We start from the raw sequence: 16,421 nt of genomic DNA on the forward strand, positions 1-16,421 counted from the left end.
AATTTTCAGTCTTTATTCCTTCTTTTGACATTATCTGTGTATATAATGTAAATCGATTTCTATTATGCAAAGCAACACAAAGAGGAAATATTCAAACATCTCTGGTTTAACACTTTTTGTACTGTGCTAGTCTTAGTATGCTTGCTTTGAATTATTTCAACTGATTTATTTGAAGCAAATGATCATGTCTCCTTAATTTTAATCAATTCAATAATTCTGTCATGTTAGTGTTTGGTTACTGTACAACATAAAATATTTTAGGTTCACTTGCACAGTGTTCTTGGTCTAGACTCTAGAGTAGGGATATATTATTTTAATCAGATAATCTGTTATTTATGTAATCAGAAGCATATATATTTGATAATCCAACCAAACGTGAAATATTTTCTAATGTGTTTCTTATTAAATAAATTTGAAGAAAAATTTTTCAGCAAATACAAAATCGAATATAAGAATGGGACGATCTTCTTGTTGGGAAAGAGGCAGGGGCACAATGAAAATGCCCGACAGGGTAGCAGCGGAAGAATACCTAAATCTAAACTTCCCTTTTCAACGTGAACCAAGAGGAGACAAGCAAATCCAAGCAAGAAAAAATAATATGGCAGCAAATAAATCACCACACAAATATGATAAGACAAGAATAACAAGACACCAAACAAGTTCCAAACAACAAGCAACAATACATAAACCACAGCACCAAACACTAGAGAAATAAAGAAACGAAAGCACCAAAATACAGCTACTATTCGGGAATAAAGAACAGGAGCTACAGGCCACTAAATCCACTTCTGTCGGTTCTTAATCAAAGAGTGAGATAAGAGTAACAATTTGTCCAAAAATCAGCTCAATTGGACAAGAAACTAAGCGGAAATGGCAATTTGAAGTTGCCAGCTGTGGCTGAAATTTGGGATGTGAAAATCTGCACTATTTTTCTCTCTTTGGCTGCTAAAAACTCTTTTTGTGATGGTGATAAGACCTAAAAAATATCAATATATATGCCCCATAGTAATGGGTCTATGGACAAAACTGGGTTGGTCCAAATTGGGCTTCATTTATTCACATAGAAAGGGAAAAAGGTTCAATAACCCAACAACTCTCCCCCTCCCAACTATGTGGAGGAGACCGTCATCCCGGTGATCATGCAACAATCTTCAATACATCAATGTGTTTAGACCGACCATGAAATATAGAATTCTTACAAAGATGTATGGCACTTTGACTGTCGCAATGAAGCACATATCTCTCTTGAGCACAACAAAGTTTCCCCAAATATCTCTTCATCCAAAGTAATTCTTTACAAGCTTCAACGGTAGCAATAAGCTCAGCTTCTGTAGTAGATAGAGCAACATATTTTTGCAACCTAAATTGCGAAGAGATAGCTTCCCTGCAAAAGTAACCTAATACCCTGAATTAGACTTATGAGTATCAACATCACCTTCCATATCTGAATCAGTATAACCACAAAGAATAGGCTTCCCTGTACCAAAACACAAACTCGGACTAGAAGTGCCACAAAGATATCTCATAATACACTTCACAGCATTCCAATGTTCTCTTCCCGGATTAGAAAGAAAGCGACTAACAAAACCAAAAGCATGATCAATATCCGGTCTTGTGCAAACCATTGCATACATCAAGCTACCAATGGCTGAAGTATAAGAAACTTTCTTCATATCTTTCTTCTCATCATCACTAAAAGGACACTTCTTTGTGCTCAATTTGAAGTGCATAGCTAAAGGTGTAGTGACAACCTTATCCTTGTCCATGTTAAACCTTTGAAGTACTTTTTGAATGTACTTTTCTTGTGATAACCATAAATTCTTGGACTTTCTATCACGATTAATCTGCATGCCAAGAATCTGTCTTGTCGGTCCTAAGTCTTTCATAGAAAAAGACTTACTCAACTCTTGCTTCAACTTTTGAATCCTGGAAGCATTATGATTAATAACAAGAATGTCATCAACATAAAGTAACATAATAATAAATTCAGCATCAGAGAATTTTTGTACAAAAACACAATGGTCTGAAGTAATCTTCTTGAAGCCCTGCTGACTCATAAAGAAATTAAACTTCCTATACCACTGCCTAGAAACTTGTTTCAAACAATACAAGCTCTTCTTCAATTTGCAAATATAATTCTCTTTTTCCTTGACTTCAAAACCTTCGGGCTACTCATATAAATTTCTTCATCTAAGTCACCATGGAGAAAAGCAGTTTTAACATCTTATTTCTCAATCTCTAAATCTAGACTTGCAGTTAAGCCTAGAACCACATGAATGGATGACATCTTCACAACTAGAGAGAATATCTCATCAAAATCAACTCTTTTTTTCTGGTTAAATCCCTTCACAGCCAATCTATTCTTGTACCGTGGAATTGGGTTACCATCTTCTTGTTTCACCCAAAAACCCACCTATTTTTCAAAGATTTTTTGTCTTTAGGCAACTTAACCAAATCAAAGGTATGATTGTCATGCAAAGAGTTAATCTCATCTTCCATAGCATGAAATCACTTTTCTTTTTCTTCATTTTTTGTGGCCTCACCAAGACTCTCAGGTTATCCCCCATCAGTCAAGAGTACATACTCACTGGGAGAATAATGACATAAAGGTATTCTCTGTCTAGTAGATCATCTAAGAGAACTCTCTGGAGCAACAACAACTGGTTGCTGATCAACCATATCAACTTGCACTGGAGCATCAACAACATCATGTTGGTCATTCTGAATATGATCATCATCTTTATTATCAACTTGATTTTCATCATTATGAAGATTTTCTTTGGGAGCAATAGTCAAAGGAACTGGATAGTATCAACTAGACTCTCATTACTCTGAGAATCAACCTTCTGATCAGCTTTATCAAAATTTTCAATTGTTTGGTCTTCAAAGAACACAACATCACTGCTTCTACCAAGCTTCTTCTTAATTGGATCATAGAAACAGTACCCAAATTCGTCTTGACCATAACCAATGAATATACACTACCTAGTTTTAACATCCAACTTTGACCTTTCATCTATAGGAACATGCACAAATGTTTTACAACCAAAGACTCTAAGATGATCATAAGAAATAGTCTTACCAGACTAAACTCTATTAGGGACATCACCATCCAAGGAAATAGTAGGAGATAAATTGATAGTATACGCAGCCGTATTAAGTGATTTTGTCCAAAAGAAATATGGTAGCTTAGTTTTTGAAAGCATACATCTAACCCTCTCAACTAGAGTTATGTTCATCCTCTCTGCTAAACCATTCAACTAAGAAGTTTTTGGAGGAGTTTTCTAATGTCGAATACCTGCTCTCTGCAATATCTATCAAAAGGACCAATATACTCACCACCATTACTGAGCAGATATATTTCAATTTCTTCCCTGTCTGCCTCTCAACCAAGACATAAAAATTCTTGAACACATCAAGTACTTGATCCTTGGACTTCAAAGGAAATACCCAGAGTTTGTGAGACTGATCATCAATAAAAGTCACAATGTAAAGTACACCACCATGAGACCTTACTTTAAAAGGACCACACAAATCAGAATGCACCAACTCTAGCAAATCAAGCTTTCTTGAAGGTGGATGACTCTGAAAAAAACTCTTTTCTATTTGCCGGCTAAGCAATAAACATACTTCTTCAACTTTGCTTGTTTCACTCCAGAAAATAAATTTTACTTAGCGAAACTATCCATTCTCTTCTCACTCATATGACTCAATCTTCTATGCCATAACTCTGATGAAATATCATTCTCTACCAAGTTTGTTGAGCCTCTAGAAGTAAAGCCCTGAAATACGTACAAGTTAGACAACTTTTCACCTTGAGACACAATCATTGAACCTCTAGTAAGCTTTCAATGACCAGTACTAAGGGTGTTAACATAACCCTCATCATCAAGGTTCCCTACAGAAATCAAATTCAGGCAAACATATGAAGCATGCTTGACATTATTAAGAACTAGTTTGGAACCATTGTTACCTTCCAAACAAATAGTGTCAATTCCAAGTACTTTAAGTTCATCATTATTGCCCATTTTCAACAACTCAAAATTACCTGGAGTATACGAAGAAAATAATTCCTTCTTTGGCATAACATAAAAAGTAGCACCATAATCCACAAACCAGCTAGACTCATCACGAAAAAGATTAATGAAATTATCACCACAAATAAAAAGAAGATCATCATTAGCAACAACTGCAACACTATTTTCACTATTGCCTTCTTTCTTTTACCGTCTCATATCTCGTTTATACTTGTAGAAATATTTCATGATATGCACCTTTTTGTTGCAATAATCATATGTAACATCCTTGAATTTAGACCTTGACTTGCTTCTACTTTTATCTCTATCATTGGAACCTCTAGACTTATTTCACCCCCTTTCCCCTCTTCAGTAACTAAAACATCAGAGTGTGAAGATAAAGTAGAAGAGGCCTGAGATCTTCTTCATATCACTTCACTCAAGACACCACTCTTAACATATTCCATAGTTACAATACCACCAGGAGCATAATTAGTAAAGAAAACAAGAACAGTTTCCCAGAGCCAAGCAGAGTATTAAGAAGCCAAAGTCCCTGAATTTATTCAATAAACTTTACACCCATTCCGGAGAGCTGGTCAAGGACACCCTGAAAATCATCAATATGATTAAAAATAGGACTGTCCTCTTTATACCTGATATTCATCAATTGCTTAAGCAGGAACAACTTGTTATTGCCAATCTTCGAAGCATAAAGTGTCTCAAGCTTGTCCTACAAACTTCTGGCATGTATCTCATTCACAATAAGATTTCTAACATTATCTTCAACCCATTGTCTGATATAGCCATAAACCTGTAAGTTCTTAAATTTTCAATCCTCGTCTGTCATGGATTAAGGTTTAGTAGACGCACAAGTAAATGCCTTTTCTTCACAAAGAGAGGATCTTTCATCTTGACTTTCCAAGTATGGTAGTTACTACCATTAAAATACATCATCTTGATCATATTTTCCTCCATCATTCAAATCAAAAATTGTTGGGAAAGAGGCAAGGGCACAATGAAAATACCCGACAGGGTAGCAGCGGAAGAATACCCATATCCAAAATTTTCCTTTCAACTTGAACCAAGAGGAGACAATCAAATCCAAGAAAAAAATAATATGGAAGCAAAAAAATCACCCTACAAATACGATAAGACAGGAATAACAAGACACCAAATTTACGTGGAAAACCCTTCAATGTGAAGAGTGAAAAAAATTACGGGACCAAAACCTCCACTATAATTACCAAGAGATAAAATATTGTTCTTCAAAATATACACCAATAAAGTTCCAAACAAAAAACAACAATACATAAAATACAGCACCAAATACTAGAGAAATAAAGAAACGAAAGCACCAAAACGCAGCTACTATTCAAGAATGAAGAATAGGAGCTACAGGACACCAAATCCACCTCCATCAGTTCTTAATCAAATATTGAGATGATATAAACAAATTATTCAAAAATTAGCTCAATCGGACAAGAAACGAAGCGGAAATCGCAATTTAAAGTTGCCAGTTGTGGCTAAAATTTAGGGTGCAAAAATATGCACTATTTTTCTCTCTTTGGCTGCTAAAAACTCTTTTTGTGATGGTGAATAAGACCTAAAAAAGATTAATATATATGTTCCATAGTAATGGGCCTATGGACAAAAATGAGTTGGTCTAAATTGGGTTTCATTTATCCACATTGGAAGGGAAAAAGACTCAATAACCCAACACTTCTTAATACTTAAAATGATTCTTGTGAAACCATTTTCGAGCTACCTTCTATACAAAACTTGGTAATGATATAATTCTCATATATTTTTCTCAATAAACCCAAGCAAAGAAAATTCACGTTCCACAGGACTCATTAGGAGGATTTAAGTTCTCTTATAAGCACTTCCTGTGGACAATTGAGGGACCAGATTCATGATACTCATCATGTGTTATGCACATTTACATAGGACATTTATGTTAGCTGCTAAATGCCTTGAGCTTAAAACAGTTAACAATTGATCAATTAAGTAGAAAGAAACTTACTTGTTCGAAAGTACAGAGGGAAGCTAGAATTGATCCTCCAATCTAGGTGTTGTACTTCCTATCGGGTGGTGCAACAACCTTGATCTTTGTGCAACTTGGAGCAAGAGAAGTTATTTCCTTGATCATACATTCTGTTATGCCAGGAAACATAGAAAACCCACCACTAAGCACAATGTTTGCAAATAAATCTTTCCTAATATCACCATCATTTCTCATGATTGAGTTGTAGGATTTTTCATGAATTCCTGATGCTTCTACTCCATTCAATGATGGCTGGAAGAGGACCTCAGGGTAATAAAACCTCTCAACCCCAATATTAATGACACTTCCATCAGGAAGCTCATAGCCATTCTTAAATGATTTTGGGAAACATTTTGCCTTCTTAATTCTCTGTTCAAAATCCAATACAACATAAGTAGTCTTCTCCTTTATAAGATGAAATTGTAAAAATATTAAAGTAGATTTTTTGGAATCATATATTTCTAGTTAAGTCTCTAGAATAGTCTAGTGCAATTTCTAGAATAATCATGTTGAAGAAATATCTAGATATTCTAGGTAATTCTAGGTAGAATAATCTAGAAAAGGATAGTATAGTTATTTGATATGTGTATTTAAGAAAGATCTAGATATTAGATGGTGCTAGATATTTTAGGGAGATTTTTGTGGAAGAACATAGAACACTCTATATTTGTAGTATCTAGAATCATCCCTACACAAGTATAAATGGGGAATGACATTAGGCATTTGTAACCATTCAGAAAAATAGAAAACACTCAAAAGTTTCAGCTTCTCCTTCTTCACAGCAGTCTTTTTTGTAGCAATTTACAGCTGCAATTTCCTTATATTTTCTCCTTGTAGCTTTACTATACCTATTCCCTTTGTTTGTGATATGGTATCAGAGCCCATTTATTACGGGTTTCTTATATTTTCTCCTTGTAGCTTTACTCTCCCCATTCCTTTTTTTTGTGACATGGTATCAGAGCCCATTTTTTACGGATCTAAATCTATTTTTTATTGATTGGTTCATCTTCTTTTAAGCTCTTTTCTTGGATCTGTTTGCTGAAAAATATGGCACCAAAAAATCAACCAATGATGGATCCTCCAATTTTTTTCTGGAGAGAATTATCCTATTTGGGCCATTAAAATAAAGGCTTATTTAAAAGCTATCAACTTATGGAATATTGTTGAGAGAGGAGAACCTATTGTCTAGCCATTGAGAGACTACCCAACTGTCAATGATATCAAAAAGTATGATGAGTTAGTGACTATATCTTCAAGAGCTCGATCTCACTTGCATACATTCAAGCCTTATGGAAGTGATGTTTAGAAGGATTATGGCTTGTGAGAAAGCCAAAGAAGCCTAGAATAAGCTCAAGGAGGAGTTCGAAGGAAACAAAAGAGTTGATTCTATTAACGTCTTAGCTTTGATGATAGAGTTTGAGCTCTTAAAGATGAAGAATTCAGATAGTGTGAAAGAATACTCTTCTAAGTTGATGGATATTGTGAACCAAATAAGGATACTTGGTGAAAAATTTCCCGATCAGAAAGTTGTAGAGAAGATCATGGTCAGCCTTTCGGATAAGTTTAAATCAAAAATCTCATCTATTGAAGAGTAGTGACTTGACTACTCTTTCAATAGCTAAGATGATCTCTAAGTTGAAAATCCAAGAGCAACAAGTAACTATAAGAAGTGAAGGGATAGTCAAAGTTTTTTTTCAAGTAACGCATAAATTCAAGCAATAAAAGAAAGGAAAAAAGGTTTCTTCAGACCACTCTGAAAAGGTGAAAATCTGGTGGATACCAAGGTGAATCGTCAAGGAGAGAAAAATTTCCACCTTGTGGTATTTGTATGAAGACAAACCACTTAGGGAAGAATTGTTGGCAGAAGTCCAAGAGGTCTCCTATTCAATGCAAATACTGCAAGAAGTTTGGGCACATTGAGAAGCATTGCAGGAAAAAGCAAACTCAAAGTGGTTAGTCTTTCCAACGAGTAAATTTTGTGGAAGATCACCAAGTTGAAAAAATAAAGGAGGAGGTATTCATGGCTTCTCACATATCACATGTTGATCGATATAATTGGTATGTCGATAGTGTGTGCACAAGGCAAATGACGATTGATGAAAATCTGTTTCTTAGCCTGGATAGGTCGGATAGGACCAAAGTGAAGCTTAGAAATGGTGCACTAGTGCAAGCTGAAGGAAGAGGATCAGTGAAATTCCCTATGGACAAATGTATGAAAACCATAAACGATGTTCTTTATGTGCCAAGCTTGACTTAAAACTTGTTCAGTGTTTCTCGGTTGGTTTACAATAATTATTCACTTAATTTTAAGGATAAAAAATATTTCATTAATGATCCTAAAGGATGTGAAGTAGCTAAAATTAGCATGATTGGCAATTCCTTTCCAATTTCATGCTATTTTGCTAAAAGATTCTATTTCAATGCTAAAACTAGTGACACTTGGCTTTGGCACAAATGTTCGGTATTACAACCTTAGTTCATTAGTGTATATGCAATCTAATGGTATGGTGCTTGATGTACCAAAAATTGACATGTGCCGAGATGTTTGTGAGTCATCTCAACTTGATAAATTTCATAGACGATCCGTTCCTAAAGAAAGTCTTTGGAGGGCGAAGGAAAAGCTAGAGTTGGTTCATACAGATATATGCAGACCAATGAGGACGACTTCTTTGAGTGGGAATAAATATTTTATTCTCTTTATAGATGATCTAACTCGAATGACATGGGTCTATTTTTTAAGTAGCAAAGTTAAGGTGTTTTCTATTTTCAAAGAATTCAAGGTTATGGTAGAAAGTAAGAGTGGCTGTCGATTGAAGTATATCAGGTCAGATAAGGGAACAGAATATACTTCGCATTAGTTCAGCAAGTATTGTAAAGATGTGGGCATTCAATAATAATTTACTGTGATCTACGCTCCAGAACAAAATGGGGTTTCTGAGAGAAAGAATAGAATCGTGATGGACATGGCGAAATGTATACTAGCAGAAAAGAAGATGGCTAAATACTTTTGGGCTAAGGTGATCAATACTGCCATCTGTTTGCTGAACAGGTTACCTACTAGAGCACTCCAAGATATGATGCCATTTGAAGAATGGAAGGGTATAAAGCAGTCTGCGAGACACTTAAAAGTATTTGGTTCGGTGTGCTGTGCCCATGTTCCAGATGCTAAAAAAGGAAAATTGGAAAACAAGGTAGAAATCTGTATTTTGTTGGGCTATAACACAACTGCAAAAGGGTACAAAGTGTATAATGTTCGTACGAAGAAGGTGCTTATTAGTAGAGATCTTGCGGTGGACGAGTCTAGCCACTATGATTGGGATATAAATATTGTTGTAAAGAACCAAGATGGTAGTACTTCAGTTGCAACTCTAAATCCGCAGACGAGTGATATTTTTTCCAGTCCTGTTACTGGAGCAGAACACTATTAAGATGTTGAATTGACAACTAATTCTCCCGTTCTGAAGACCAGGTCACTAGATGAAGTTTATGAGCAATACAATTTTGCTTTTGTGGAACCATCTTCTTTTGAAGAAGCAATAAGTTATAAATCTTGGATTTTCGCAACGGAGGAGGACCTTGCCATGATTAATAAAAATGATACTTAGGAGCTGGTTGGTAGGCCTGAACAAAAGATCATCATCAAATCAAATGAGAAGACTGATACCAAAAAAATATCCTTGTGTTATGGAGTTGCTTCAGAAGAGTAAGTTCTAAAATCTTGAATCCTAGAGCTTCAAACTTTTCCATCATATTTGGGTCACCAGATAATGAAGTTGTAGACAGAGAAAGGGGGAGCTCGAGAACTCAACATAATAAAACTCAACAAGGGCCAATCATTAACGAGAAACCTTCAGCATTTGAAAAAGAAAGAGGAGTTATGCAAAAACTATCAAGATTTTTATTAAGGTGCATTTCAAAGCTTCACTTGAGTTCTTCCGCGACAAGTTTCGGGTAGCATCCAAAAATTCACTTTAAGGAGGAGTGTAAAAATATTAAAGTAGATTTTTTGGAATTACAGATTTCTAGTTAAGTCTCTAGAATAGTCTAGCGTAATTTCTAGAATAATCATGTTGAAGAAATATCAAGATATTCTAGGTAATTCTAGGTAGAATAATCTAGAAAAGGATAACATAGTTATTTGATATGTGTATTTAAGAAAGATCTAGATATTAGAAGGTGCTAGATATTTGAGGGAGATTTTTGTGGAAGAATACAAAACACTCTAGATTTGTAGTATCTAGGATCATCCCTACACAAATATAAATGGGGATGACATTAGGCATTTGTAACCATCCAGAAAAATAGAAAACACTCAAAAAGTTTCAGCTTCTCCTTTTTCACTGCAGTCTTTTTTGTAGCAATTTATAGCTGCAATTTCCTTATATTTCCTCCTTGTAGCTTTACTCTCCCCGTTCCCTTTGTTTGTCACAGAAATATATCTATATAAATAGTAGGCAGAAGATCCAAACGAGCACTGTCCAAGAAAATCTTCACGAGATAATGCGAAAGCTGATCACCACCAAGATCAAACCACGAGATAGCATGGGGAAGGGCATGCCCCTCGTAGACGGGGATAGTCCGGCTCATATTACCACCAATATCAAGCACAATACCTCATTGAAAAAGTGACAAACGAACTTAGTGACTGACTAGAATACTAGGGAGCAAGAATATGTTGGTAGTCCGTTTGTGCTTACCAGTTGTACGACCACTAATATATAGAGAAAGAACAGCCTGGTTCGGAACATACATGCCTGGAACATTGAATTTCTTGAACAAGACTAGTCATTTTCTCTCTATGTGCCTCAGGGTTAAGTGGTGCCTCAGTCAGAAGAATGGGATGCTCCCAGGGAGAACAACGGAGTTCATTGTAAAAGATGTGACGCCACATTTCCTCCATATCATCCCAGTTATGTAAGTCGCTTACTATGCCTTTTTCAGTGGGATATTTTAGAGTCAAAATACCTCTTCTACACTGAGCTTCTTCACCAACATAGATATCTTTTTGTCCCATACCAACCATGACAGCAGTGTGACGAGAACGGCTAACAATACTTTGGAAAACAGCTCCTGGAGAATCATCCCCAGCAAAGCCAACCTATGGAAACAAACAACGTAACAGAATTACTATTCACTAGTAGTTCACATACTTTAACACCACACATGGAGCTGAAATTGCAAGTTATTTCTAACTAACCTTGCTTAATATAGTTCCATTTCAATAACAAGTGGTCGGAGGATATCTCTCCCTTCAGCCATCCTGTAAGGACTTCAAATTTTTATCTTGCATGTCTGAATAAGGTGAGACATCACTTGAACAAATTCAGCGCCAAAGTAAAAATTATTCACAAATACAGATATAACATACAATAAAAATAATCATATTAGGTTTTTGCCAACTAATCAACTAGGATAGATTCATCCACAAATCAGTATTGAGAAAATAGAGAAACTTATACTTGCCGATCTGTTGGAGATTGAATCCAATCAAATACTACGTATCGTAAATGCAATTAGAATGGAAGCTTTCAATCAAATCATTACTACTCTTGGACAATTTGTTTTCGTTTTTTTTTTTTTTCTTTTTGCATGTCAAATCTCCTTGTAGGGTAAAAATTTTGGGGAATGGACAGACTCGGCCAAAATAATTCCATATAAATAGCCACTAGGTATGCTATGCCACTTTACAGAAAAATGAGTTAAAAGCCCCGCCAAGTCTTTAATTAAAAAAAGGGATAAGTGGATTTCACAATATTATTAAGTTAAAAAAGATAAAGTCGCTTAAATAACTGGGACAGTTGTTCGACAACTGCATTAGTTGTCTCAATAACTATCAAAGTTGTCGAACAACTTTGCAAAGTTGTTCGACAACTGTGCAGAGTTATTGGAGCAAAAATGTTTAAAAAAAAACTAATTTTTTTCCTTTTACCTAATTTTTAAAAACCCTTACTTAATTGGGAAATTTGTTTATCCCTTTTAATTCAAGGTCCCCTTTACGACTATATGCTGCTTCTAATTTTTGTTCTTTTGTTATAAATATGTTACTATGTATAGTAAATGTCTACTTTACCATATATAATGAATGTCTACTTTACCATATATAGTGTATGTCTATTTATAGAAAAGTTAAAAACTTTAAGATTAGTTTTCCCCGATAAATAAAGGGGGTTTCCTTCATTGTAATTAACTCATCAAGAATTCCTCATGAGAATAAAGGAGTCTCCTCTCTTCTCTCACCATTTTTCTTCTTCTTTACTTTATATTTCATAATACGTTATCAGCACGATGCTCTAACCAACTGAGGTGAGGTTATAAATCTAAAGGTAATTTCAAGGTTAGTGATTCCTTATGTTATTTATCTTTTGCTACTAATGATCGATATAATTATTGTTGGATTTGAGAAAAAATAATTGATTTGGAATCACTTATGTTTTAACTTTGTTCATGAAGAACAATATTGTCAAAAGATATGATAATGAATTTAAATCTCATCTCATTAAGAGGATAAACTATGGCTGAAAGTTTCAATGTACCATGATGATAAGATGTTGGGTTCAATTCCCACCGAGTTATGCCTAAGACACCTTTATATGGATAAGACGTTGAGTTTGAATCTCAATGCAACATATTAATGATATTATGAAGGCTAAGGCAAAAATAATATATATTTGATAAAAAGTCATAAAACTTGTCTATTAAATATGCTCCACTCTCTGAAGTGAACGTGGCAGTGCATAATATGTCTAAAAGAAGACAAGTGATTGAATGTACAAATATAAGCGCGAAGGAACAATAGGATAATAATCATCAAAAGTGATAATATTTGCACACTTTTATTATAACTATGTCATGTGTTAGAGCAAATTTCTATGTATGCCTCGATTTTCTCCTAAAGTAGCAATATAATGATGAGGTTATAAGCTATTATAATTTGATAGGTTTAAGGCACGATTATATTTCCTTCATGGAGAATGAGAATCTTATTAATGCAAACGCGCACTTAATTGTGATGGTATCACAACTCACCTTTGAAAAAGGCTGAATAATTGAGAAGAGCTATTTTAAAATCTACTTCTAAAGTAGTAAATTTGAAAAAAAAAAATACATGTAATAGTAAATCTGAAATTTACTACAGAAAAAAGTACATGTCATGGTAAACTTGGTGTTTACTAGTATAAAATTTTATAAATTGACATGAACGATTGTGGTATCCCAAAGATGTGCATAGAGAAGATTAAACATATATTGAAGAAATAGAAAATTCTTCATGAACTTTTAATTTTGCTTGTTCTCATGATAAGTTGGTTGGACCAACTAATGTTAGGATTGGATCCTTTAAAATTTGAAAATTATAAAAGGTGAATATGGGTCCCTCCACCTAACATGTGATATGTTGAAAAGATGCATCAAGAAGATGATCACATGTACATTTATTGTCAACTTGCAGTTTGACATTCATAAAGTTGCTTTCTCAATGAAGTTGAGTTAAGAACATAATTTACAGATTGTGTAATCAAGGCAATTTATCTTGATAATGCTAATTGAATTGGTGTTAAATGCCTTCAATAAATAGTTGAATCATTGCTTATGAGAACAAAGCCATGTGTATTGGTCTAAAGTATGAAATATTGCATAAAATAACACTTGTTATCACTAGACCAAAAATTATGATTAATATTTTCCTCTCAATTGGTTCAAGGTCAGGAATCAATTATTCCATCTAGTAATTTTGATGTGTGGCATATGATCTATAGATATACCATGATGCACAAAGATAGATTCTCTAAAGTAAATTGAGATGTATGTTAGTTTTCCTAACATGAGGGGACATAATAAACAACTAAGAAATATGTTGTGAATTATCATTAATATGATCCTCATTCATAAGATAATTCAAGTTCAAATGCTAGGAGCATTTACTGACCTAATATTAATTTGATATTTAGCTGTAAATGTTCCAAATTAAATGTCTCTGAAGGGCAAAATCTACTACATGCATGAAGCATGATAGATCAATTGGTTCTAAATGCAATAATTATTGTAAAAAGGGAAAAAGGACCAAGTGATCATAATAAGAAGACAGATGTGCTCTTGAAGAGTCTACGACATCACACTTCATGAAACCTTATTAGAGGTTCAGGTACCTGAAAATAATGAAGTGATAAGATCTCAAAATGTTATGTCACACCAAGAACCAACACAAAATGATATATCAGCGATAATTTTTTTGATAAAATATTGGTGCAATGTTGTAAAATATTATGAGGATTTAAATTCTATGTTTATTTAAACATGCTAACATAGAAACATTTATCAAGCGACATGAAAGGATGCATCTTGGTAAGCATGAAACTTATTTGATTTGCAATCCAAACACTTGAAGATGTCACTCATGAAATGTTGAATATTGTCACTTGACAAAATTTACATGAAATATTTCAAGGATTCAAAAAGTTTGAAGCATATAAAACTTTCTGGGAAACTTATTTATAATTCTTATATTTTATAAACTTATAGCTTGAAAATTATTGAAAGTCTTGGAGAGTTTTCAAAAGCAATAGAATATTTGCTTAAATGAAAAACATGCATAACTTAATAAAGATTAATTTCGAGCTCAAGAAAGGAATGGGGAACTCCTTGGTTATGAAGTACCATATCTTAGTGCAACTAGTTCACTAATGTTTCTTGCAAATACTACAATGCATGACATAGCCTTTTTCGGTCAATTTGTTACCAAGGTATATATAGTTTCGCTCCTACTAGGAGACATCAGAATGTGATCAAACACATGAGCTTATTTTATTTTAAAAATTCTAGTCCCGATCTTATTAGTTATGATGATCTGACCCATATAAAGCTAGATCTCAAATAAGCTATACGTCATATGTGGGGATACTGCCATATCTTGGAGATATACAAAGCAGTCTATTTAGTCATTTCATCGAACCATGCTGAGATAATAGCTATTCATGAAGCAAGACGAGAATGAGTATGGTTAAGATCCATGATACATCTCATTCAAGAAAAATATGGTGTGAAATATGACAATGTACCCATAATTTTACACAGAGATAATGCAGCATGCATAGCACAACTTAAGGGAGGATTCATAAAAGGAGATAGAACGAAGCACACTTCATCAAAACTTTTCTACATACATGAGCTCCAAAAGAATGGTGATATTAACGTGCAACAGATTCGTTCAACTGACAATGCGGCTGATTTATTGACCAAGTCTTCTTCAATTGCAACTTTCAAGAAGATGGTGCACAAGATCGGGATGCAAAGACTCAAGGATGTTCTCATTATGGGGAGTTAATACGCGTTGTACTCTTTTCCTTTACAAGATTTTGTCCCACTGGACTTTCCTTTTAAGGTTTTTAATGCGGCAACCTATATGCGTATTGTTAGAGATATGTACTCTTTTTTCTTCACTATATTTTTTTTTTTCAATAGGTTTTTTCTAGTAAGGTTTTAATGAGGCACACTATTTATCAGTTAACCATTCAAGGGGGTGTTATAAATATATTACCATATATAGTGAATGTCTACTTTATCATATATAGTGAATGTCTACTTTACTATATATAGTGTATGTCTATTTATGAAAAAGTTAGAAACCCAAGTTTAATTTTTTCCTATAAATAAAGGAAATTTCCTTCATTGTAATTAACTCATCAAGAATTCCTCATGAGAATAAAAAAGTCTCCTCTCTTCTCTCTCCATTTTTTTTTTTTTAATTTATATTTCATAATATCTTTAATATTTTCTTAAAAAGAAAAACTTTATTGCAATTATTAAAATAAGCTCACTGCTCTTTTTCTTTTTTCGTTATTTTTTTTCTTTTTTGAGATAAAGAAATTTATTGCTCTTTATTTGTTGCACTGTTTTTTTGCGCCCTTTTTTTTTTATATATAGGGAAACCCTCTCGTTAGTCTTCTATTTTTATCACTATTTTACCTTTTTTAAAAAAAAAATTGTTACTCTTTTAAAATTGTTTTTGCTCTTCTAATTATTGCACCATTTTTAACAATCAAATGCAATTTGTAATATTGTAATTATTTTTTTTTTTAATCAATCAAATATAAAAATAGTGTATTTTTTATATACGATAAAAAAGAACATATAAGTGCTTATTTGATAGCAAATACATGTTTCTTTGATATTAGATACACATTTTATAAAATAATTATACAATTTCTATATATATTTTATGCATATATATTCTATACAGCAATGATATAATTTGTATACACATCATATACAAATTTATATAATAATTTTATAATTTCTACACACTTCTTATAATAACATACAATTTCTAATCACATCATATACATATACATATTCTATAAAATAAT

The 16,421-nt window shown here is 33.6% G+C and overlaps 1 pseudogene; it reads right to left on the reverse strand.

The window, feature by feature from the left end:
* Positions 1 to 5,889: 5,889 nt before the first annotated feature.
* On the reverse strand, positions 5,890 to 11,375 carry LOC107868778 (annotated as a pseudogene).
* Between the last annotated feature and the right edge of the window lie 5,046 nt (positions 11,376 to 16,421).

Source organism: Capsicum annuum, chromosome 4 (assembly GCF_002878395.1).
Source record: "Capsicum annuum cultivar UCD-10X-F1 chromosome 4, UCD10Xv1.1, whole genome shotgun sequence".
Classification (NCBI taxonomy): domain Eukaryota; kingdom Viridiplantae; phylum Streptophyta; class Magnoliopsida; order Solanales; family Solanaceae; genus Capsicum; species Capsicum annuum.